Source organism: Arvicanthis niloticus, chromosome X, assembly GCF_011762505.2.
Source record: "Arvicanthis niloticus isolate mArvNil1 chromosome X, mArvNil1.pat.X, whole genome shotgun sequence".
Taxonomy (NCBI): Eukaryota; Metazoa; Chordata; class Mammalia; order Rodentia; family Muridae; genus Arvicanthis; species Arvicanthis niloticus.
This window is the reverse complement of record NC_047679.1, coordinates 8,753,850-8,777,710: the sequence shown is the minus strand read 5'-3', so window position 1 is coordinate 8,777,710 and position 23,861 is coordinate 8,753,850. Positions and strand designations below refer to the sequence as shown.

The 23,861-nt window shown below is 43.9% G+C and overlaps 1 long non-coding RNA gene across 1 annotated transcript; it reads left to right on the top strand.

The window, feature by feature from the left end:
- Nucleotides 1-4,777: 4,777 nt before the first annotated feature.
- LOC143435469 (uncharacterized) lies at nt 4,778-23,631 on the top strand. Its single transcript, XR_013105803.1, has 4 exons — nt 4,778-4,863; nt 12,272-12,316; nt 19,971-20,113; nt 22,455-23,631. It is a non-coding gene; the product is annotated as an uncharacterized LOC143435469 (long non-coding RNA).
- Nucleotides 23,632-23,861: the final 230 nt, after the last annotated feature.

Below are 23,861 nucleotides of genomic sequence, written 5' to 3'. Positions count from 1 at the left end.
CTGAGTTCTGTTCCAGAGGATCTGATACCCTTTTCTGGCCTTTGTGGACACTTCACACATGTAGAGCATGTACATGTAGGCAAAACACCCATATACCTGAAATGAAGAAACAAATCTTTTTTTATAGCGAAGAAATGCAGACTTCATTTGCCTTTCTTCCTTCCTAAGAAGTGTAAAGGGTCCTTTTCCAGTATCTTTTCCTTGTATTTGTATCAACTGATGTTACCTTTTCAAGGCAGTCCTCCAAGATGCTTAAGATAAGGTCAGGAACCCCTTCTCAGGCCCCTTATATTCAATCGAGTCTCAGATTCATCACTTTTAAGGCTTAGCAATATGTTAGGTATACCAATCATAAAAAAATGCCACTATTCAATAACACAAGACTTTCATAGCTCTTGGGATTTTTATTGTGTGGTTCATTATTAAAAGAGCACTTTTAAATGTATTTAGACAGATTTGTATGATATAGCACTCTCGTGAAAAGGAAAATACACTCAAAATTAACTGGTGGAGGTAATCATTCTTAACTTCCTTTGTATGTGGGCAGAATTCTCCTTGGAGGGCAAGAAGGAGGGAAAAGGAAATGATTGTCTAATGGGCACAAAGTCCCAGCCAGAAAGTGGAAATGCATTCTGGTATTTTATTACACAGAAGGGTGACTATAGTCAACAGCGTCATCTTGTATAATTCAAAACAGCCAGAAGAAAGGATTTAGAATGCTTGCACCACAAAGAAATGATAAGCACCTGAGATGATGGATAAGCGCAATATCCTGAGTTGATCATTACACGAGGTAGAAAGTTCCCAAACACTGCTTCATACCCGACAAAGATGTGCAATTATCAACTGTCCATTTAAGACACCAATCTATCAATCCAATTTTTTTTAAATGTGAGTGTTTAGAATAGATTTGTGACTCAGAGCCTTTAGGCCCATGTCTCCACAGGCAAGTTGTGTCTCCTCGCCAAGACTGGCCACATCACCTATCTCTCTCGCCACTGCAGGCCTCGGTCACTATTGCACACCAGGCAGTTGCTCCACTCACCGTCACAAAAGAGTTTTACAGATAAACTCATGCCTAGTCCTACTGAAGTCTCCTCAGCTGGGAACAACTCTAGTGATGTTGATTCCCAACTTCTCCGAGGCAGATTTGGAAGCTCAGTACGGGGATGGCTCTTGCTAGAGTTGTTATGGCAAAACAACATGCAGAGCTGGGACAATGGCCCCAAAAGTCTGGTTTCCAGTAAAAATGTTCCCTCTGTAGACATGACATTCATTCATCTCTTGTGCACTCTTGTGCACATAAGAACATAGAACAGGCTTGTTCTCACAGCACGAGTATGGCAGGGTGACAGACCAAGGTAGGAGGCACACAACTCTGCCACTTCCAAGTCCTGGGAACTTGGGCTAGTCGTGTCACTCACTCAGCTCTCAGTTTTCTCACTGTTATAAAAATGAAGCCCTCAGTTTCCTTTTCAGTGCTCTTGTGGAAGCCCAGGAAGCTATTCCTGTGGATGAGTTAAACACATTGCCCAGAATACAGTGAGTGAACAGAGGGTAACTACAATCTGTGGCTTCTATTGTAACACAGACGAAAGCTTCTACAGTGGGATATGCAGAAATGCCAAGCATTTCACCCCAGGATCCTCTACATGCCTGAGTAAGTTGAAGACAACAGCATACCTGATAGATGCTATGGCAGAAGCGCCCACTGCTCCACAGTAACTAGGCAGGGTCCTTTTAATGTAACTAAAGATGTATGTCATCTCAAGGTCAGGGTGCCACATTAGAAGGATAAGCAAGACAGTCAAAGGTGGAGTGGAATGCTGTAGGGGAGGGGTATGTTTAGCAAGAAGAGATGGTCTAGCCCCATAAGCCAAGCACAGAGGTCTGTGAGTATAAGGTGTCTTCTTGCTTGCTTAGTGGCTTGTTCACATTGGCTAGATAGTTAGAGAAGAGAAAAGTAGCTGTGTGAGTCATATTTGTTGGGAGAGGGGAAGCAATGAAAGAGTTGCAGCAAAGAGGTATCTTGCTCGACAACACTATTGCTGGGCATAACATCTTGGCAGCACATGAGGACATGACACTGTGAAGGGACAGTTAGGAGGTCATTTTCTGCCTTGGCAGGAAGTGTTAAGTGATTAGCTAGGGCTGGACTTGTGGGGATAGTCAGTTTGAGCCACATTGTACCAGGAGAACTGTGGTGGCAAGAAAGACCAAAGAACAAAGGGAGGAAGTGAATGGACAAGAGCTTCCTTTGTTCTGTGTCTGAAAGCCTGGGGACATGGGGAGACAATAGAGCAGGCCCCCAAAATTGTGGCTCCAGACACTTGAGAGAGAACTGTGTTTGGCAGTAAAGGACATGACCCAGAGAGAGGGATGACATTCAGATCAAAGGACTCAGGACGTGAAAAAAGAGGAGACCATCTGTATATGGGGCTCAGATTTTTTTCTTTTCTCCCCCACCCCTCTCTCTTGGGACAGGGTTTCTTTGTGTAATGGCTCTGGGTGTCTCAGAACTTTGTAGACAAAACTAGCTTTAAACTCACAGAGATCAGCTTGCCTCTGCCTCCTGAGTGCTGAGATTAAAACGGTTTGGGTTATTAAGTCCATCAATAACATTATCATCTCACACAGTCTCCATCCCCCCCCGGGGATACAGTAAAGTAAAGAGTAGTAAGGTTCCCACAAACCTTCTTCACCATCGTCACTTAAACAGCCCTCCTTAGCATGAAGGGAATTTGCTTAAATTATACACGTGTCCTTTGCCCCCATTCTATTTACACAGGGCCCTTTGATCATGTGTGGAAGTCTGTAGAAGACATATGCACACACACATAAGTAGAGCCTCTGTTTTCAAGGAAGTCTCTATTTAAGTGAGATTCACTTTAAATGTCGTAATTTGGAGCCATTCCAGGGCTACCTCATAACCAATGCAAGACGGACTTTATCTCTGTATATAGATAAAGGTTTCTTAAGAATTTTGTCAAATGGAAAGTGTCACGGTTTGGGGGAGGGAAATCAATATGGATTTGGTTTATGAAAGAAAGCAGGCAAGTGGGAGCAGAGGAAAGAAATGGGAGGGGAGACCCAGGCAAAGAGAACAACAGGAACAAAGACGTGGGAGGCTGGCACTGCTAGCATGCAGAGAGAGGCACAGCAGAATGGTGAGGGCTGTGTTCACCTACAAATAAAAGAATCCTCAAAGAACAATAGCTTAAATAAATAGGCATTAGTTTCCTGGAGCCCGAAACATAAAACTTGACAGTTGCTGGTATTGAGTCAGCCACTCAAAGATGTCAGATATGTCGGATGTGGCATTTCTGACACCTCTGTAGCCTTTCTTTCATGTTGATCCCACGAAGGTTGCTTAGCTCTGGCCATCACATTAGCATCCGCATTTAAGATGAAAGACAGAAGATGAATTATGCCAGCCATTTCCATCTGAGTCCTTCTGAAAGTAGAGTTCAAACCAACAACTTGGATACTGAGAGTTTGGTTGCTAACTAGCCTTTGCCTTTGGAAGCATTAGGAGGAAGCAAGAAGAGTAACAGAGCTCAGACCTGGTGGTATAGGCCATTTAAAGCAGCTATTCAGGTGCCTGGAGCTGAGGGATTTTTTAATTCAAGGCCTGCCTAGGCTAGAGAGTGAGTTCAAAGCCATCATCATAACCTAATAAAGCCCTGTCTCAAAATAAGAAAGTGAAAAGAAAGTAGGGCTGTAGCTCAGTGGGAAAGTACTTGCTGAGGGCTGGTGAAAGGTGATGAAGGAGCAGATGGAGAAAGCCATGGTACCAACAGAGGAAGAAAAGGATGAGAAGGCATAAGATGGAGAGTAGGAGGGAAAGATGAAGGAAGAGAAGGAAAAGGTGGAGGAGGTAGTAGAAGATAAAGAGGAATGCAGGAGGAGGTGGAGGTGGGGGTGGAGGACCAGGAAAAGATAGAGGTAGGGGAACAGTGGATAGAGGAGAATAAGCCGGAAGAGAAGAATGGGCAGAGGGAGGAAGGTACAGTGGATAGAATGCACTATGAATGTGTGACAAGGAGGTTTCCACCTCGAGCAACAGGGACTTCATTACACCTTGGCTTCCTGAGATGAATACACAATGCCTTCGAGACTTTTAATCCTGAAAAGCAGGTGGCTGGAACATCTGTCCCCTGGCCCCTGTCCTCCATTAAGCTAAGCATTAATAGCAATGCAAGCATTTCTACTTTGGGTCTTGCTTTTGTTTTGCCTGTGGGCTCCTGCAGTTCCGCTGAAGCCTGGGGAACAGATAGAAGGACAGGATATAGGTTGATCTTGATGTCAGATGTTTTCAGCATGGAGGGATTCTGAGCAGCATCATTTGCCCATCCTAGCTGCAGCAGAAACCAGAGGGGGCTATGGGTATGGAACATAGCGCAGCATGATCATCTGTCTCACCAGCCAGACTTCACTATGCCCCACTGGCCGGAGCTACCTAGATTGGTTGAGTCTAGCTGTAAGAGGGGATGAGAGAGCTGAACCAACCCTTTCCCAGTCTCAGAAAAAGAAGCAAGGCTGGGAAAAACAAATAAGAGAGGGCTATGAATGGAATGAAACTCTGTATGATTTCAGACTCGTGAAGGATGTGGTAGATCGAGTCATCTACTATGATCACCCCCTCAGGTTATCAATGAGATGGCAAGTGAATCCTGAGCTGGGAGTGTTCAGCCAGTGCTGCAGTTGGGAGTAGAGCTGGGGCTCGCAGCAAGCCTTTTGAGTCAGCAGCCCTTTCCAATCTCACCATAATAACCCTCTCCGGCTGTGGAAGAATGTCCTGGCTGGAACTCTGTTTTTACAAAATGAAAGGAAGGAAAGAAAGAAAGCTCTCACATTGCCAAGGTGAGTTCTGTTGTCATGAGACCTGGAACAATGAACCTGGGCATTTGGACTTGGTCTGAGGGGCCATGGGGAGCCATTTGTAGATTCTTAAACAGGAGCGTGGCAATTTGGGCTGCTTGTAGGTAGATATTATATAACTAGAAGGGCTTATTTCTCTGTTGATTAGTGCTGCCGATTCAGCCAAGAGGAAATGGAGTTCTGGACAGGCCCACACCTCCAATGGTGACTGCAGGTGCTGTCAAAGGAAGGTGCCGGCTGCTGTCTGACATTCTCAAAAGGCCCCTGCTCTCCGGAGACCAGCTTGATGCTTATTGCTAATAACAAGGCTGGCAGCCGGCTGCAGCTTTCACTGAAAACTCTCCAGCTCTCAGTAATCAAAGCCAGGCCTGGGTTGTTCCTTGGCCCTAGACTGCAGAAGGAATTTCCTTTATTTTTTTTGAACATGGAGTGAATAAAAAGAAGTACACGTTGTTTTATAGGGCAAGTGGGGCGGCCATTTGAAGGAGGCATTTTAGGCATCTCTTCCGAATTAACATCGTGACTCATTTAAGGCTTGGAGTGTTAATAAGGATGAGATGTATTTATTTTTTCCCTGGGTTCACTTTTAGGAATCCCTGGGCAGCATTCTGGAATTGATCTGTACTGGTTCAAATTTCACGCAGCCCCCTTCCCATTCTCCACGTTTATTTCCTCACCCCTGCTTTAGCCTGACATGCACCTCATATTAACCTGGAGAAATGCCACAGCCAAGGATGCAGAGCCCAGGCACTATTGGTACCCACAAGTACTGCTCATCAGATTGAAACAGCCCAGGGGGGAAAAAAAAGGTCTTCTTTTACCCAGAGAATCTGGTTTGAAAATTGGACACTAAGCTACACTTCTAATTGAAATGAATTTGATGGTTTCAGAACAGTCCCCAATGACCCCAGTCCACATCATAAAAACCACCATCGGCAAATTGGCACCATTCAACCTTGGCTCCAACAGGCTAAGGAGCAAAAGAAGATGTAAACTAAATCTGTGGTTGTTTTTATCTTCAGATAGACAGGCTGGGGCAGCTTCCAGAGGGGGAATTCGTGGGTCAGATTACATCATTTTCCTGGCATCCTGGGAGGCAGTGTGGTATGGAAGCTTGTCAGGAGATTGAGTCTACGCTTGTCTCTGACAGCAGTTGACATTTATGTCTTTTGTTAACTCCTTTTTGGATATTTTTCATGTATCCTCCTTCTCTGTAAAGAAAGGATGATGCCATGAGTGTGAATCAGGCACTGATAGGTCATTCAGATGTCTAAAAACATCTCTTGGTAACCAGGAATCATGATGGCTTGGCTGGTGTCCATTCCACCAGCTGGCCTTGAAAGGACAAGATGCCTGTCTTCCTGTGAAAAGTGCTCACGAGGCTGGATGAGCTCAAAGCAAAGCACAAGGGCAGAATCACGAGAATACTTGCAGGTTTCCAGGCAGATCACTTTTAATATTCAATGTATGGGCGGTGTGAAGGTGGTGACGTCTGGAGCATAGACAGAAGATGGCTCTGGACCTGGGCTAGCACATCATGAGTGACTGGGAGCTGGGATTTGCTCCTAAGCACATTGACAAAAAACGATTGAGAGCTTTGCAAAACTTACTCTAATTGATGCGTGGGCTGGAGAGCACTAAAATACAGGTTATAAAAAGCAAGACTTCAGTCAGTAAAAGGGAGGCCAAGGGAACTTGCATTAGGAGAGCATCCATTGGAAATAGAAAGCAGTAGCCAAGTTCTACATGTCCCTAAGTGTTTGTGGAGGGACAATTGGAAGAATCTAGCAGTAGGTTGGATTTTTGGAGAGAGGAATGATGGACAGGGATGTATCAAAGCCACATACATATGTAGAGGGATTTGTCATTTGCTGAGATGGTAAATATTGGTGGAAAAGTAAGCAAAATGGGAGTGAAAACTCCAGGGTCTATTGACCATTGTATGCAGTTGGAGTTGAGGACTGGTGTGGTTCACATTGTAAACATTTGAATCCATCAGAATGCCAAAAAGATAGGAAGCTCAAGAAGCTATTCTCCTGCAAAGACTCTAGGCCATGTGGCCACATCTTAGCCCTGCTCCAGCAATCTTCTAAAACCAATCTTCTTCCTCCCTTCCTTCCTTCCTCCCTTCCTTCCTCCCTCCCTCCCTTCCTTCCTTTCTTCCTTCCAGGAAGTCTTAGATAGAAAGGAGACAAAGCATGCTCAGGGCATTCTCTGCCCTGCTCTCAATATTTTTGGGACTTCAAATTCCTTTCACTCCCTCATCCCAGCCTTAGCTTTTATCCTTGTATTAGACAGATTTCTGTTACTGCAACAAATACCTAAGATAATAAGTTTATACAGAAGAAAGGCTTGGACTGGGAAGATGGCTCCATTGGTAAAGTATTTGCCAGACAACCATGAAAACCTGAGTTCTGATCCCCACAACCCATATTTTTTTTTAAAATAGGCATGGTGACACATACCTGTATTCCCCAGTGTTTTGGGGAAGGACAGAGATAGCCAGATTCCTGAAGCTCATTGGCCAGTCAGCCTAGCAAAATCTATGACTTTCATGTTCAATAAGAGATGCCCCTCAAGAACATAAAGGTAGAGAATGATTGAGGAAAATAACCAGTGTCAACCTCTGGCTCCATGTGCAAGTGCACATACCCACATTAACAAGTGCATTCAACACACACACACACACACACACACACAAACACCCCATCACAAAAACTATTTCTAGTCACCCTTTCAGAACTTTTAGCCCATTGGGCCTGTATTGAGGCTACACATACTGGATATGTTGGAACAAATGGCTCATGCCATGGCAGCCAGGAAACACAATAGAAAACCTAAGGTTCACCCAGCCTTTTGAGGGCATGTTCCCAGTGGCCTCAAACCTTTCAGTAGCCCTCACACCTAAAAAGTTCCACCGTTGCCCAATGGTGCCATAGGCTACAACCAAGCCTTCACTACAAAGGCCTTTAGCAGACATCCCAAATCCAGACTATGCACCCTGCACCCCAGATGCTCTTATCTGAAGAGCTTTTCTGATAGTGGCTGTTTCTTCCCACCCTTGCAGACAAGACCCTCTAATATAGAATAAGCTGCTTCAAAGGAGGCACTGGTGTCTGGACTGGGACAGGAGAACTTGGCAAAGCATCTCCTTAGCTCATCTATCTCTAGGACACACCCTGTAAAACAGTCTACCCCTAATAGCTAGCCTATGCATCGTAGGCTTGCAGCTTAAGTATGTTAACTGGAAGAGGTCATGTTCTCATGTGGTTGCTCAGTCAGTACATCTGCTACATAGCCCATTTCTTTGATTTTACCTTTCAACGTAGATAAAAACGAGCTGGCCATTATCTTCCACATAAACACTTGTCTGATGAGTTTTCCATACAGACATAGCTCTCTGCAGAGTGAGAAGTATGGGAGGAGGACACCATCTTTAGTTTCTGTATAAAACAAGACTGTAGTCCCAAGTATCGCATGATTTGCAGCTAAGTTGCTTTGAAGAACATTGAACTAAAGAGAGGGTAAGGCTAGACACCATTGACCCCCATTCCAACCCAAGTCTTTGTTGTTGAGTGGGAAAATCATAGTTTCCCTCATTTGGCCTCAGATATGACATTCTGAAAGAGAATTTCATGCTCGTAGACCTTGGAATGATTGGTTTATGGATAATACCTAGTATACCAGAAGTCTATCCAAATTTTGTTCTCTGTACCTCTTTGTCTGCTAGTAGCTCATTGGTTATCTTGATTGTGAGTTCCTTAGCTGCATAGGTTCCTTGGATGGGATGTTGGAAGTGGCCATAGGTCCTGCCCAGATCCTGTAGATGCTAAAGTGTCTTCCCTAGCACTATCATGATCCATTCATTATAAGGACATCATGTTAATTTGATGTTGTTCTGGGAGACTCTGGTGTGGAGTCACATACAACTAAGGAACACTCTTAGAAGGCATTCACTTTTCCAGACATGTTCGACTTGTTTATTGTCTATTGCCCAGTCAATTCATGCCCAGAGTTATTTTCTTCCCATGCTTCATCTAAGCTCTCAATAGTATCTAAGGTCCCCTTTGGCCCAAGGTAGTCAAGAGGTAGTCACTTACTGCCACTACAACTTACAAACTGGATATAGACAATCTCTGAAAGAGGTACTAGCTCATCCCCAATCCCCAATCTCACTGAAGAAGAGGATTAATTAGTACTAGCCCTCTTTCTTCACCTATCATTGGGCCAGTCCACTGAGGATTCATCCCTGAGCCACTAATGAATTTTGCAACTGTCACAAAACAATGCAAATAAGTAAGAGCCGCATCTGCTGAACACCATCATGAGGTCAAACTGTGGGTAAATAAATGCTTGCTTCAAGGAAAGGGGAAATCCTAAGGTAAGGAGTGACAGAGGTTTGTTTGCATAAACCCAGCAAGGTATTATGGGTAGGATATTAATTAAATCATGCTTCTGGGCCTCACGGAGCCCCAGCTCAACGGCTTCAGCTTGTTGACAAACTGAACGCAGGGCCCCTAGAGAAAGCCCTAACATTTTGATGAACAGGGTTGGTTGGGGGTGATGTTTCCTAACTAGCAATTTAATATACTCTTTGACGTTTTAGCTGAGGAACTTGGAAAACAATTACAGATAAAAGAGAGGGGCAAGCATCAAATATCCAAAGATGAAACTTTCATCGAATCTTGGGCTACTGGAATTGTTTCAAGGGAAGAATTCTGTGCCCCAGTCCCAGCCCCAGCCTCAGCCTCAGACCCAGACCCCACCTCTGGCCTTCCTTCTGTGCCCTTCGTCTTTCCTCCCCAGCACCCACATATCTTGTAGAACCTCTCTGAATAACGTTGATGCTGCCTCAGGTTGAAATGAAGTTTTAATGATCTGAGAGTCTGCCCAGAACCCCTGAAATATTTCTCCTTTTCTCCTTCCTCTTTGAAGGCATTAACTTGATGGCAGGTGTAATCTTTATGGAACGGGCTCTTAGGCAGGAGGAAATAAAAGACCCCACGGCAGCTGGAGTGAAAGATTGGTCATTATTAGACCTTTGGTGGACATCAGACATGCGCAGCCTCTGAGAGACACTGACTGGGTAGGTTCAAGACCCTTGTAATTGACTAATGACCCTGTCCACCCAACACCATTCACATCTTCTCTTGCACTACATGGCCTCTTTCAGCTCAGAATTTCATGCATCACCAGAGGACTACAAAGCCTCTTTTATCTGAGAATATGCAGACAAATATGAACTAATTAATGCTTCCCACTAGCTCCCTGGGAGTATGCGAATTGTCCTATGCCCCATGAGCTCCCCAGATATTCCTTGATGTATGCCTTGATAACTAGGGCCCTGTGTCAGAGGTCTCCCTGATTGGCCTCCTCCTCCTCCGTGGTAGCCCCAGCAACTCTCAGCTTCATCTACAAAATATCTCTCAACTCAACCCACATCATGCCATTGCTGCTCCTTCAAACTGTCTCCTCACCTTGACTGAGAATCCAGACCCTCACTTCTACTATTGTCCCCTCTAGTCTATCACCCAACTCTCCAGCTAGCAGCAGGGACCAATCTGGAGAAGTGATCTCTCGAGTAAAGGCCTGCTTGTAAGTCATTTACTGCAAGACCCTCCGTGACACCCTCATCCTCCCCAATACTCCTTTGCTTTTGGTTTTTCAGACATCAAGAGCTCTCCAGACTCATAACCTCTGTACATGCTATTTCCTCTTTTAACACTTGGACCAGGAAGTACCAACTTGTGTAACTAGTCCCATCCACAAGTTCTCGTGTGAAGCATCATCCCAAGCCTCTGAGCTTTAGAGTGGTTTGTTACACAGTGATGTTTTCACAGCAGCTGAGACAACATCTATTTTTTTTCCCAACATAGGTTTAGTTTGGATATCACCCATCTCCATTCTCCACCACATGATTCCAATGAATTCTAATCCCACCCCAGCTCCAGACCTAGCCAATTAAAGCATCCCATGGCCATCCTCCTGGCCAGAGGAGCTGGATTACAGTCAGTATGTTATTCAAGCTACATCAATAAGATGTCCTCCCAGTGAAATTTTGAGCTCCTAGAAGATAAGACCACAGGTGCAACAGGAAAACAAGATCCAAGTTAAGAACTAATGAGAACCAGACACGGTGGCTCACACCTAAAATTCCAACACCCAGAAGGCTGAGAAATGAGGCTTACCAGAAGTTTGAGGTTGCCTGGGCTACGTCATAAGGTCCTGGCAAGCCTGTGTTACAAATTAGGCTGTCTTAAAAAAAATTAGGAAACCACCTAGAAAGGCGAATGCAAGGTACTGAAGTCATGACACCAACTAGGCACCTGGATCAGCCACTCCTCAACATCTTCTTGAGGTTCTTTATATTGTGTTTGTGTGTGTGTGTGTGTGTATTCATATTTACATGTGTGCAAGTGCATGTGCATGTAAAGGTCAAATTCAGCCTCAGGTGTCATTTCTCAGAAGCTCTTGTGTTTCGAGACAGGATCTCTGTGTAGCCTAGAACTCACTGATTTAACTACGCTGGCTGGCTGGTCAGCCTCAGGGGTCTTCACCCCCTCGGTGCTTGGATTACAAGTGTGTAGAGCAATACCTCGCTATTTTTTCACATGGGTTCTGTGCGTCAAACTTGGGTCCTCATGTAGTTTCCCCACTTTCCCCACCCTGTCCTGTTCCAGGCTTTCTAATTTCAAAAGACACAGTGTCCATTTTAACTTGGGTATTGAGTGTGACCCCCAAATCTCCTAGTTTCTGTTCTGACATTGTTCTCCATCTTCTGCTGTGTACACCCTGATCACCTCCTTGTCTTCGGTCTCACCTTCTTCCTTTCATCCTTCTGAGTCTGTTGCCTTATTTTTCAGGCCTTCTTTATCTTTCTCCCCTTTCTAAGGATGAAATAAGGGTCAGGCATGGCATCCTAAGCATGACCACTTTGCATGTCTCCTATGTGCAAGCTAGGATATCAAGGTAAGGAAAAGGAAGGGAGGGCCTATGATGCTGGCATGGAAATGAAGCCAGTGTTATATGTTAACTGCTTTGTAAATCAAATCAGTGAGTTGTAAGATCTAGCAAGGAACTCATCTTCCGAAAAATGTCACCAGGCACAATGTGGCCTGTACTGCAGAGTGTTTAACTTGTTTGTATCAAATATGGTTGTTTCAAGGTAAACTGGGTGAAGTTTCTAATAATCAGTATTTTCCAGTGTCCCCTAGAGTTCATGTTGTTGGTCAAGCAATGTTAGCCAATTTTTATCATAGAAAAGACATTGGCAAGCCATTTTCCTGCATTTTAAACTAAGGGAATGAATAAGCGAGTGCATGAATGGGCAGGTAAATTTTTCAAGAAAATTAATAAGTAAAAAGGTTTGAGTGACCATTTTCTTCTACAGAAATCATTCATGGAGGCCCGGTACTGAGATGATCCTGCTTTGGTTGTAAGTAATTCTAGAATTCCTACTTTGAAAAGCAATCCTTGTAAACCGTATAGACTCTCATTGGGTAGCTTCATAAGCCATGCTGCTAAGTTGGGGATTTTAAGCCTTAGTATTCCTTCCCTCGTGTTTGAGGCCTCTTGGTTTTTAAAATAAATTTATTATTTTTCACATATGGTTGTTTTGTCTGCATACATGCCTGTGCAGTATATGTAGGCAGTTACCATGGAGACCAGAAGAGGGGGTCAGATCCCCTAGAACTAGAGTTACAGACAGTTGTGAGGCTGCATATGGGTTGGGGGACTTGAACCCAGAACATCTGAGAGAGCAGTAAGTGCTTTTTGACAACTGCACCATTTCTCCAGACCCTCCTCCATTTTTCTTGCCTCACATTTTCTTTTCTCCTGCCTTTGTGAGACAAAGTCTTATATAGCCCAGGCTGACCTGAACTCAGTATGCAACAGAAGCTGGCTTTGTATTTCTGATTCTTTTCCCCTCCACCTTCAGAGCACTGGCATTTATTGGTATGTCCCTCCATGCCCGTCTTGGATTATGGGCCTTAGTCACAGATTAATTCATGGTGACAGATGTCATCCAAGCCCTTACTGATTGAATTGTTCCTTCCAAACAAAATATGAGGTTAGCCCACTCTGACCATCTTCTGCTAGATATCACTGATGTTCTTAGACTTAATGATGTAAAGTTGTTCTATGTTTCTGGTGATCCATTTCTCGACATGATCTGGTTTGTGATCGGCCACTTGTTTCTTCCAAACCACTCTGGCCATACAAGAGATACATGGAAACTCAGAATCTTCACTATACTCATCCTCCCCATGCTTCCAAGGGAGCAAATACACTACTACCAAGTGGTCATGACACCACTACAGTGTGTTTGGGAGTTCGATTTATTTTTAAATGTCACGAAAAAGTAAATGATTCCACTTCTGAGCTGGAGCTATAAAAGGAGAAGATGAGCCTGGGTTCTTGTTGCGTCATAAAGAAGTGCTCAACAGAAGGTGAGAACACAGGAGCCAGACAGCGGTGATGCCTTCTGCGGATACTTGGGGTGATCTAAGCAACGAAATAAGTAAGGATTAAATGCAATTCAAATCCTATTAAAAAGTTCAGGAGTCCATATTAATATGAGCAAAGCTAAAAAAAAAAAAAAAAAAAAAAAAAAAAAAAAAAAAAAACAGAGAGCAGACAGCTCTTCCTTACACAGAATACCAGCCAAAAAGGAGAGGAAATGATGGGTTGCAGACAATCCCTATTTCAGAGCCATCAGAGGTATTAATTCAGCTGAAAATCCTGAGTGGAAAACCAAAACAACTGAATGAGTTGACCAGGAACTCTAATAGTCACATAGTATCAGAGCATCTCCACACAGTTATTCATGATGGAAGAAAAAAAAATGGTGGTCTTGCTGTGGTACACACTTCCTAACTAAGCAGTCAGGTATGATACCAATACTGGGCATACTGACACCATGCACCTGCTGATGGGTTTCACTGAGAACCCCCTGTCCGATGATTTCAACCTGAGCTTGACAATGAGCAAACTGTGAATAAACCAACCTGACCTTGAGGGCTAGTCTCCAAGATGACAATCCAGGGACCTCCAAAACTATCATGAAAGTCTGGAACTTGTCCTAGAACAAATGAAACTGAAGAGTTGGATAAGTCAATACAATGTTAGTTCCTGGATTGGAACTAGGGTCAGAAACAACCAAAATGCCTTTTAAGATGGGACATCTTGGGGCAAATGGCAAATTTTACATATGTACTACAAAGTAAGTGAGATTGTGTGAAGGCTAGAGGTTCTGACTGTGGCCATGATCCTGTCTTTTAGAAGAAAATATTCTTGTTTGCAGGAGACACATACTGAAGAACTTAGGGCAGCAGAGCATTCTGATATGTACAACCCATTCCTATTGTGACAATTACTATACTAGTATATATGTGTATATATCATGTGCTTATGTGTAAGTGTGCATTATATAGGCATAAAATGATTAAGACAATGGGCCACAGTGTGGTCATTGGTGTATTCAGGCAAATAGTATGTGGCATTTCATTCTACTTCTGTCCGATTTCCTTTTGTTTGGCTGGTTTTCTCTAAAAACAAAGGAATTCACACATACACTTGCACACGAGTATGCATGCGCATGCGCGCGCAGGCACACACACACACACACACACACACACACACACACACACACTTAAAAGCTTCTCATTAAGCAAATGCAGGTTGCCACCCCTTTAAGGCAGGCAATGACCTGCTAACAACTCATATATGCCCTGATCACTATGCAAACCACTAGCTACATTTGCGACTAGATTTAAGTCAAAATGAATTAAAATTGCATGTAATTTAAAACTCACTTCCTTGAGGTCTCTGGCCATCCCCACAGAAAGATCTATTAGCCAGGGCTGAGTGGGAAAGAACATGATCTGATCTGCCTTTGCCATTTAGAGATGACCTTCGGCAGGTTGCTCTCAGTCTGCAACCTTCCTCTTCCATCACTGTATGATGAGGATAATCACAGCTGCCTCACAGTGATTTTGTGGGAGAGCTAGTTTAGAGAGCCAAAGAGGGGGAGGGAAGTAGATGCTGAAGACACATCTGTGCTCTACTCCTTGTGTGAAGTCAGTCCCCGACTTCGCCTATGTTCGTCGTAGAGACGGGGATCCAGCGGGATGCAACTACTGCCCTTTTGGTCATAACTGTTTCTTGTCTACCAGGTGACACAAGTATGTGTCCCAAACCCTATAGAATAAACAAAGTTGTTAAGATAATGAGCCAGGCATGTTGTGACAGCCACTGGTGGCCAGACTTTCTTCACTGATGTTACACATTTTAATAGTTGTTTAAGAAAGGCCGGGTATGGAGCCCATCTTTGCCCAGGTGAGTGTACCTTATCCCTTCACACTCCTTCACAACATAGGGACTCACCTATCTTGCTGTCACTCGAGAAATGCTTCAGTCTTCAAGCCCCAAATAAAGTATACCCTGTTAGGTCTTTATTCTGTCTGGCACGTTCTTGAGTGTCATGGCACCTTCTGCCATTGTTCTACACTGGGTCCAGGTTTCCCGAAATGCCGAAGAGCTGTCCCAGCATTCAAATGAAGCAGACCTTTCCTAGTTTCCCATCACACAATGGCCATATCGTTTTTTTACAGCTCTTGCTCAGGGCAGAGTTCCCAGCCCTGTCTTGTCTGTTTCTCGCATCTGGCTTAGAGGTTCTGTTAGTAATATCCAGCCTTAGACCTCAGCTCCGTGTTATTATTTCTACCCAGCTTCTGTATCTACTCTGACTCAGGTCCTAGGAAACTTAGTCCCCCTTTACCCCAACCTCCGAAATTCCATTAGGACCCATGGAACATAAGACTATTATGCAGCACACCAGAGAGATCAGTATTTATACCTATAATAGCTAAATTCCTGGACCTCTTTTCCTCTCTGACTACTTACAGCACAGTGCATTGTTCAAAGACACCAGCACCACTACATCCTAATCTACCCTGTATGCTCTTTGACAGCATGGAGTTCACACTCGCCCCTCTAGAAAGATGTGTTTACACCTTCTCTTTGCTCTTAGCAAGTAGATGATCATAGTGGAGGTGATGCTGTAGGATTTCTGAGGTTATTTAAAAAAAAAAAAAAAAAAAAAAAGACAAGGTGACACCTGGTCTTATGGGCTGTTCCTGTTTGAAACTCAGCTACCATGTCCTGAGGAAGCTCAAGAGCGCAAGCCACCCGGGAAAGACACATGTAGGAGTGATGGTTTCCACTGTGCCCCGACAGCCACCATCAACTGGCAGGCATGTGATTAAACGAGACTTCAGATTATTTCAGTCCCAAGCCTTCAAGCAGCCCCAACTGATGCTTTGTAGAACAGAGAAAAGCTGTCTCCACTGAGCTCAGCTCAGATGGCTGGTTTGTGAGCAAAATTAATGCTGTCATTACTTTAGACTGCTACAAACACTGCCTAATCAGACCACACTGCCAGTTTCACTTTGCTGCTAGATACATGTCCATATCGGGGCACTACAAGGGTGAACCTGTCTAGTGATCTCTACACCTTAATATCGTATAGACCACATGAGTCTCATTGTGTATGGTCCCCTCAGACTGCAAGACTTCAGTTTAGACTGCTCATGGCAAGACTCTGACCTGATACTTGGCACACTGGGAAAATGTTTCTCTTCTCTTTGGGTTGGAGTTTTGCCTATACCAAACCTATCCCTTTACAAGAAGGTACATGCCTTTAACCTTCATCACTGTCAGCTGAGATACTGAGAAAGCCATGAGCATGCATATAAAAAAGGTCCCAAAATAGTTAACCTGACAAATAGACTGTAAAAAGCTGTTGACTTGATTACAGAATGATGTGGTGGAAGGCACCGTAAGAGGAGAGGGGATCACACCTGCTTGACTACGTGTCAAGAGGATTCCAGATGCTTTTCTGCTCTGTATTGAGGATGGAACTCCGGGACCTTTCCCATGCTAGACAGGTAGTCTATATTGAATGACATGCCCAGCCTTTTATAAATTCTTTATAAATTATTTATCTCACCAAGTTACCCAGGTTGGTCTTGAACTCCAGGCAGTTCTTGAATTGCAATCTTCTCACCCCAGTCTGCTAAGTAGCCAGGATTACAAACATGCACCACCATAGCCAACTTCTACATGTTTCTGCTACACTGTCTGATGGACAAGTGACAGGTGGAGAAGCCCAGCTGCATTGTCTGGCTAAGATCTATTTATAGATATGGATATATTGATACAGATCTGTTCTCTCCACATGCAGAAAGAATACTTTCTTTCCCTTTCATTCCATGTCCATATGTTTAAATCACCTGCAAGAAACCAATATCTGTGAAGGCTCCTCCCCTGCAAAAAATCTGTAGTATCATTTCTGGCCATCTTTATAGTGAACTGGATTTATCTAAATTAGCTCTGATGAAGTAGTCTCATTCCTATTCTTTGTCATGGCAATCATTAATGATGCTATGGTTGACTTACAGTTGGCAGAAGGTCTTCACATTGCTGTGTCTATCTAGACCCTATTCTCTAAAACTCATTCACCTCATACACAGGGCTTGCTTCAGACGCATGACTCCACTCTTCTGACCATAGCCAAGTTGCTCAGGGACACATACATATTAAATACTAAGCAGGAGTCTCTCTTCAACTATGAATGGAAGCCAGGTGAAGTGGCACACACATGTAATGCTATAATCCCAGCACCTGAGGGGAAAAGATTCTAAGTTTGAAGCTAACTTAGGCTATGTAGTGAGACTCTGTCTCAACAATAACAGTAACAGCATCACACACACACACACACACACACACACACACACGCACATACAGACATACACACGAACACACATGGATGCACACTCACAGACACATGAATAAAACATATGAATGGAGACATCTCTGTGATCAGTTGTTGGATTGCATTAATGATAGTGTTCAGCATGGGAAGTTGTATGTGGAAGAGACAGTTTTAATATCCTGATCATTTCTGAGGGGCCATAATATAGCCCTCAGTAGCTACTTAAAAAGTTGGTACAAATTATTTTCTCTTGTTATGAACTGTGACAATAGATATGAACAGTAAGCCATAGCTTGTGAAATCTTCCATTTGACTTAATTTGGATCTCTCAGAAGCCCATCCTGAGGGTAAGTGGTTTGTTTCTAAAAGATCTATATGAGATGAGATATTAGTTGGGGTTCTCCAGAGACACAGAACCAATAAGATGTATGTTGTGGGTAGGCAAAGAAGTAGATTGAGGTGAAGATGGAGGAGAAGGTAAATGTGGAAATGACAATGGAAATAGAGCTTGGAAACGGAGGCAAAGCTAGGACTAGAGATGGAAATGGTGATGGACACAGGGATGCAGATGGAGATGATGTGGGAAATATAGAGATGGCTACAGATATGGAGCTGAAGATAGACTTCCTTTGAAGGAACTGGCTCTTACATTTGAGTGTCCTCTCAGGTATAGAATGTTACAGACTACAGTCTCATGTTGTTACAATGTCAAGTGTGAAAGCATTCTACGGCTATTCCTTCCTCCTCCCTGGACCTTAGGCTCTTTTAAGGCCTTCAGAGGATTGGATGACTCTAATCCCCATTACAGAAGGCAGACTGCTTCATTCAATCAAGTGATAAAAATTCTAATCTCATCCAAAAGGGTGGGGGAACCCTTCACAGAAACATCTAGGCTTATGTTTGATCCTAACTGGACTAGCCAAACTGATATAGAAAATTAACTGTCACCAGAAGGGGAAAAGGAAAAAGAGACAGCCACAAGTTGGCCTTTTATTTACACAGTTGTCTTCTAAGAATCTTGGTAGAATGTCACTAGGAAAGTCAAGACTGTATGAAAGGTACATCTTAGTCCTTTCTACCCCAGAAGCAGTAGAGCAAGAGAGAGTTGTTATGGATGTAGAAACAATGGATATGTGTCAGATGGGTTCCCTAAAAAGCAATGAATGTGGCTATAATAGATAGAATGTGTCAGAAAACAGAACTAGGGGCTAGAAGGGAAGCTGTGGAAATCAGGAATTCCCTGAGGTCTTTGATGGAAGCACTGCAAGCTAGAATCCTCCAGGACTCCTGAGCAACCAACACATACCTTCTAGCATTACAGAGCCTGTGGCTTTCAATTCCCATTTATTGAACTGGGTGTTCCCTGGGTATGGTTATGTTGACCACGTCGGTAGGCTTTGCTTCTGGGCTGCACTGATTCTCAGGCTACGATGAAGACGAGGAGAAGGGAATCGATGGGGAAATTATGTTGCAAGCTTTGTATAAAACAGAGCTTCAGTGTGGCTCTGAACTTGTATAGTCCTATCTATTAGTACTGGGGCACATACCAGGGGTACCCCCTAGGCACCTTAAACATTCTCTACACTGTGTAAGGCATCTTGACTCTCACACCTATCAAAGTAGACAGAGTTACAGAGGAGAGAGATCACCGTGTTTTGGTGAAGATACGGAGAGAGGAGAGTCCTTATGCACTGTGAGTGAACAACAAAATTGGGACAGCTTTTCAAGAAAGCAATCTGATTTGGCTTCATGATGTTTTGTTAGAACACACCCTAGTATCTAGTGACTAGTCTCATCCCAAAATCAGAAGCCAGAGGAATTGTCTCATGCACAAGCCTGAGGAGGCATTTTTAAAGGATTCTCACCACAGAGCTGTTGGTAGTAACAACCTGAAGGACAGCTGGCTTCGATGTGGGTTTCTGTAACTTAGGGAAGTAGATGGGGAAAGCACAGTGGGTACCTGTTATAGCTGTGTTTTCATTGCTGTAATAAAATGCCTGGTGAAAAGCAACAGAGGAAAGGAAGAGGCTCATTTAGCCTACAATTCTGTTACGCTATATTACTTTGGAGAAGTCAAGGCAGGAACTCAAGCAGCAATCACATCATATCTGTAGTTAAGAGCAGAGAGAAATGAACACACCCATGCTGTCTGCTAGCTTTCTTCACTCTTGTCCAGTTCAGGACCCAGCCAAAGGAATGGTGTCACAACAGGCTGGGTTTTCTTGTATCAATTAAGAGTCAAGATGGTCTCCACAGACATGCCCACTGGGCCAATTTGATCTAGACAGTTCCTCAATTAAGACTCTCTTCCCAGGTGATTCCAGGTTGGAGCAAGTTGACATTTAAAATTAACCATTAGAGTGTACCCTATGAAATATTCAAGGATAAGAAGCCACACACAAGACCAACTTCAGCAGATGACGGATCTTCATGACACTGCACTGAATAGAAAAAAAGGTAGGAAAACTAATGAGATATATAACAAGATACTGGTTATAAGAAAATTAAAATCCCACTCACCATGCTGCACTGTATTATACACATGTGTGCATGTATCAGGGCATGTGTTATGATGACTGAGGGGAGGGGAACAGAAGCAAAACCGGGGGATGGTATAGGTTAGGGTGATGAAAGGGAATAAAAGGCAGGCAGGCCTTTACATGGAACAATTTTCATCATGTGCTATCACTGGGAACTATGATCACCCCACTACCTGCCTGTACCTAAAGGCCTAACTAGATAGTTTCTGGGTTTGGTTTTGTTGAGATAGGATCTTGCTACATAGGCAGGGATAGCCTCAATCTCATGACAACATTTGTTCCTTTTGCTCCCAAATGCCAAGATTACAGGCATGCGCCACCATGCCAGGTTTAAATGGGTGTTTTTGAAGTAAATGATGTGTTTGGAACACAGCAGGTATTCACAATACATCTGCTAAGAAAGTGTCTGACTAGGCAGTTGAGCAATTGTCCACAACCATGCTGGCTAACCACATCCTGAGGAAACCAGAAGGCAGAAAAGCCACTTTCTCTACCCCATGTTGGATATCTAGAGAGATATGGCATAGCAAGTGGACTCTGTTCTTTTCCATAGGACAGATCTATAATTCATTTTTGTTAACCTCTGCATGCAATTGAACATGTCCACAGTTGTTAGTGGATCTGGAAGTTTATCACCAAGAGCAAATGTGGGTATTTTTGCAGTACTTTTATAGTTGTTGCAGGTATCATGAAATATGCTTAGCACCACTTGGAAATTATGATAGTTATTAGAGCTGCCACTGGATCATATTTAAGGCATTAATAATTGTGCATTTATCACATTTCTGATTTTTAATATTTTTATAAGCATATTTTAATATCGTTGGCTTCCTTTGTGACTCTGTATTTTATTACACACGTTTAAGCTATTATCTTCTGAGGACACATCTGTAAGCTTTACCAGCTCCTGGAGACAGCACAGCATAGCAAAAATTAAGATCTCCCCATCCCAAAACAGGGCTCTCTCACTTCTTCCTTGAAACAAGACTCCGGAAACACACAAACAGGACTTCTATCGTGCTGTCCTCACTGACCAAGAATGAGCTAAAGGGTGGCCCTAGTACTGGTGTCATCCAGGGGTGCCAGAGCCAGGGTGTCTGGTGCCACTGAGCCCTGTGAGGCCACACAGGATAAGAGGAACAAAAAAAAGCATGGAAGATAGAAGAGGGTAAGGGAGTAAAGAGAAACGGAAAGATCGTTTGCCTGTCTTTTTCACATCACTGAATTGAACTTTACTTTTAATAAAAGTATTATTAATAGAAATGGCATGCTCATTATTTTGCATTTACAGGATACTCAGAGACATGGTCCCAGTAATTATTTGAGCTGCACCAAGGATGAATGTTCTCTATTACTAAATATGAAAGAATCCTCATCCCCCATTTCTGAGGTAGCCTTTCCCCAAGGCTGTGGAGCCGCACAGTCTCTGCTTTTTCCTCATGTCTCTTTGCAACCTGCCTCAATGAGGACCTGACCTCCCACTCTGAGCCATGGGCATCTGACTCTGGTGTTGAAAAAGATTTTGCTCCCATACTTGCAAGGTCTGCACTAGCCAACAATCCCAGAGACCAGGCTTTTCCCCCCATGTCTAGTCTTCCAGACCTATGCTTTCTTTTGGGTCTCTGTGAGGGTGACTCTGACCTTCTGCAGGGTTTGAGTCTAGTCCCTTTATTTTGAAAATGCAATGAAGCGAACCACCGGTGGCTCGTCCCTTAAGGCGCCTGCCCGCAGAGGGCTCACCCTCTCTTGGTGAGCGCGTTCGAGCCCCGCTCTCCCGTTTCCCGCGTCTTGTGGGGAAAAAAAAAATGCAAGGAAGACCTTAAGAACGTGGTGGGAACCAGAGCCAGGGAGAAGAGGGCAGCCCTGCAGGTACGTCGAGGGCAGAAAGTGACTACTTCCAGCTCACTCAGGAACAGTGGGCCTTCTGAGGTTTTGAAACTCCTGGTAGGTATAGCGCTGCAGACTTTTGTTGAGAAGAGGAGTTGTTGAGAAAGAGGAAGGAAGCCAACAGAATCCAGAAGACAGGAGTAGGTTTGAGACTCTGATAATATCGGCTATAGATCTAATACTGAGGAGGTATCTGTTACTGCTCCTTGACTTACAGATCTTATCTCAGTGTCCCTTTCTCGGCAAGTGCCTAGGGTTTCTCCCAGGGTTGTAAAGCAAAGGCCTATGAACCAAATGCAGTTCTTGAATATCTTTGTTGGCCTCAAATGTCTTTGAACCAAACAAAATTGAAATTTCTTTTTTCAACACAGGGTCTCTCGTTGGAGATGGAGCTCACCAATTTGCCTTGACTATCTGGACAGTGGACTTGGGATCCATCGGTCTCCCCCTCCCCAAGCACTGTGATTACAGGCATAACCACGCCCAGTTTGGGAGAGTGCTAGGAATCTGAACTCAGGTCGTCACGTTCAAGCAAGAAGTACTTCACCAACTAAGCCATCTCTCCAGCATCCCGCAAAAGGCTTTCAAAAAGATTGTTTTGTGTAGCCAGTGTCCCAGATTCACACTGTTCCGTTTAAAATTTTTTTCTCTAGAGAGATACGTTTGGCAATACTGGACCCCAAACTAAATGATCCCTAATGCCATATGGTTCTGGGAATCTAGAAATTTCCCCTTTTCTGCCAAAGTAAACTGGCCTAGATGGGACACCATTTATAGTCCCTTGGAAGACTCTCTCCCTTCCCCCCTTTTAAAAAGCTTTGGGGACTTTAAATGTTGCTTTGAGAAGAGATATTGCATTTTGTTTGGTTTTATAGAGAACAATACAGTGTCCTGGCTCTTCCCAAAGCTAGAGAATAATGGGGTTGCTTTAGAAGATCAGGTTGCCTGTCCTGCCTAGGTGGTAGAGCCTTCATATTTTAGCATCAGCTGGCAGACCACCTGCTTCTGAGAAAGACCTAGCCATCTGCTTCCTGGTTACAGTGAGGGAGCATCTTTCTCCTGGCACATCTACTCCCGGACTCAAGCCCAGAGACATTTTGTAACCTAAGAACAGCTCTGTGCCATACACAGAACTCCCAGATTCCTCCACCCTCTCCTACACTCTCCATCAGTTCCTTGCTGATGGTGGCCCAGCAGGAGATGAATGGGCTGGCTACCTCCAGCTTAAAGAATTGCTCAGGCTTCTGGGTTCCAGCCAACTCCCTGGAGGCCACTGGCTGTGCCCATCAAGCGAAGTGGGACTTGAGAGCTCTCAGCCCATTGCTGAGCGGCCCTGGGAGTTGACAGCTGACGACCCAGGCTGGCCCTGATTGCCAATCTAGATTGCATGGTGAAATATCCCTCCTTCCTCAGAGATCCCCTCAAACACAGCTGTGATTAGTCTAGTCAACCAGACCTTCCAGAAAAAAAAAAACTCACTGATTTCAAATTGTAATGAGAAAGCCAGTCTAACAGGGTGGAACATGAATCTAGGGTCTGAGTGAACTTTCCTCCCCACCCGACCCCCCCCCCATGCATGAAATAAGGACTAACAAGATAGCCAAGAAATAACCCTGAATTAATGAATGAATCTGAGTTATTGACAGGATATTTACCTTTTTTTTTTTTAAGAATAGAAGGTATACTCTTAAACTGTTTCTTAATAATTTGAATTCTTGACTCAGCTGGGGGTTGCCTTACCAAAAATAATTGAGGATGTAGCTCTGATAATCAAATTG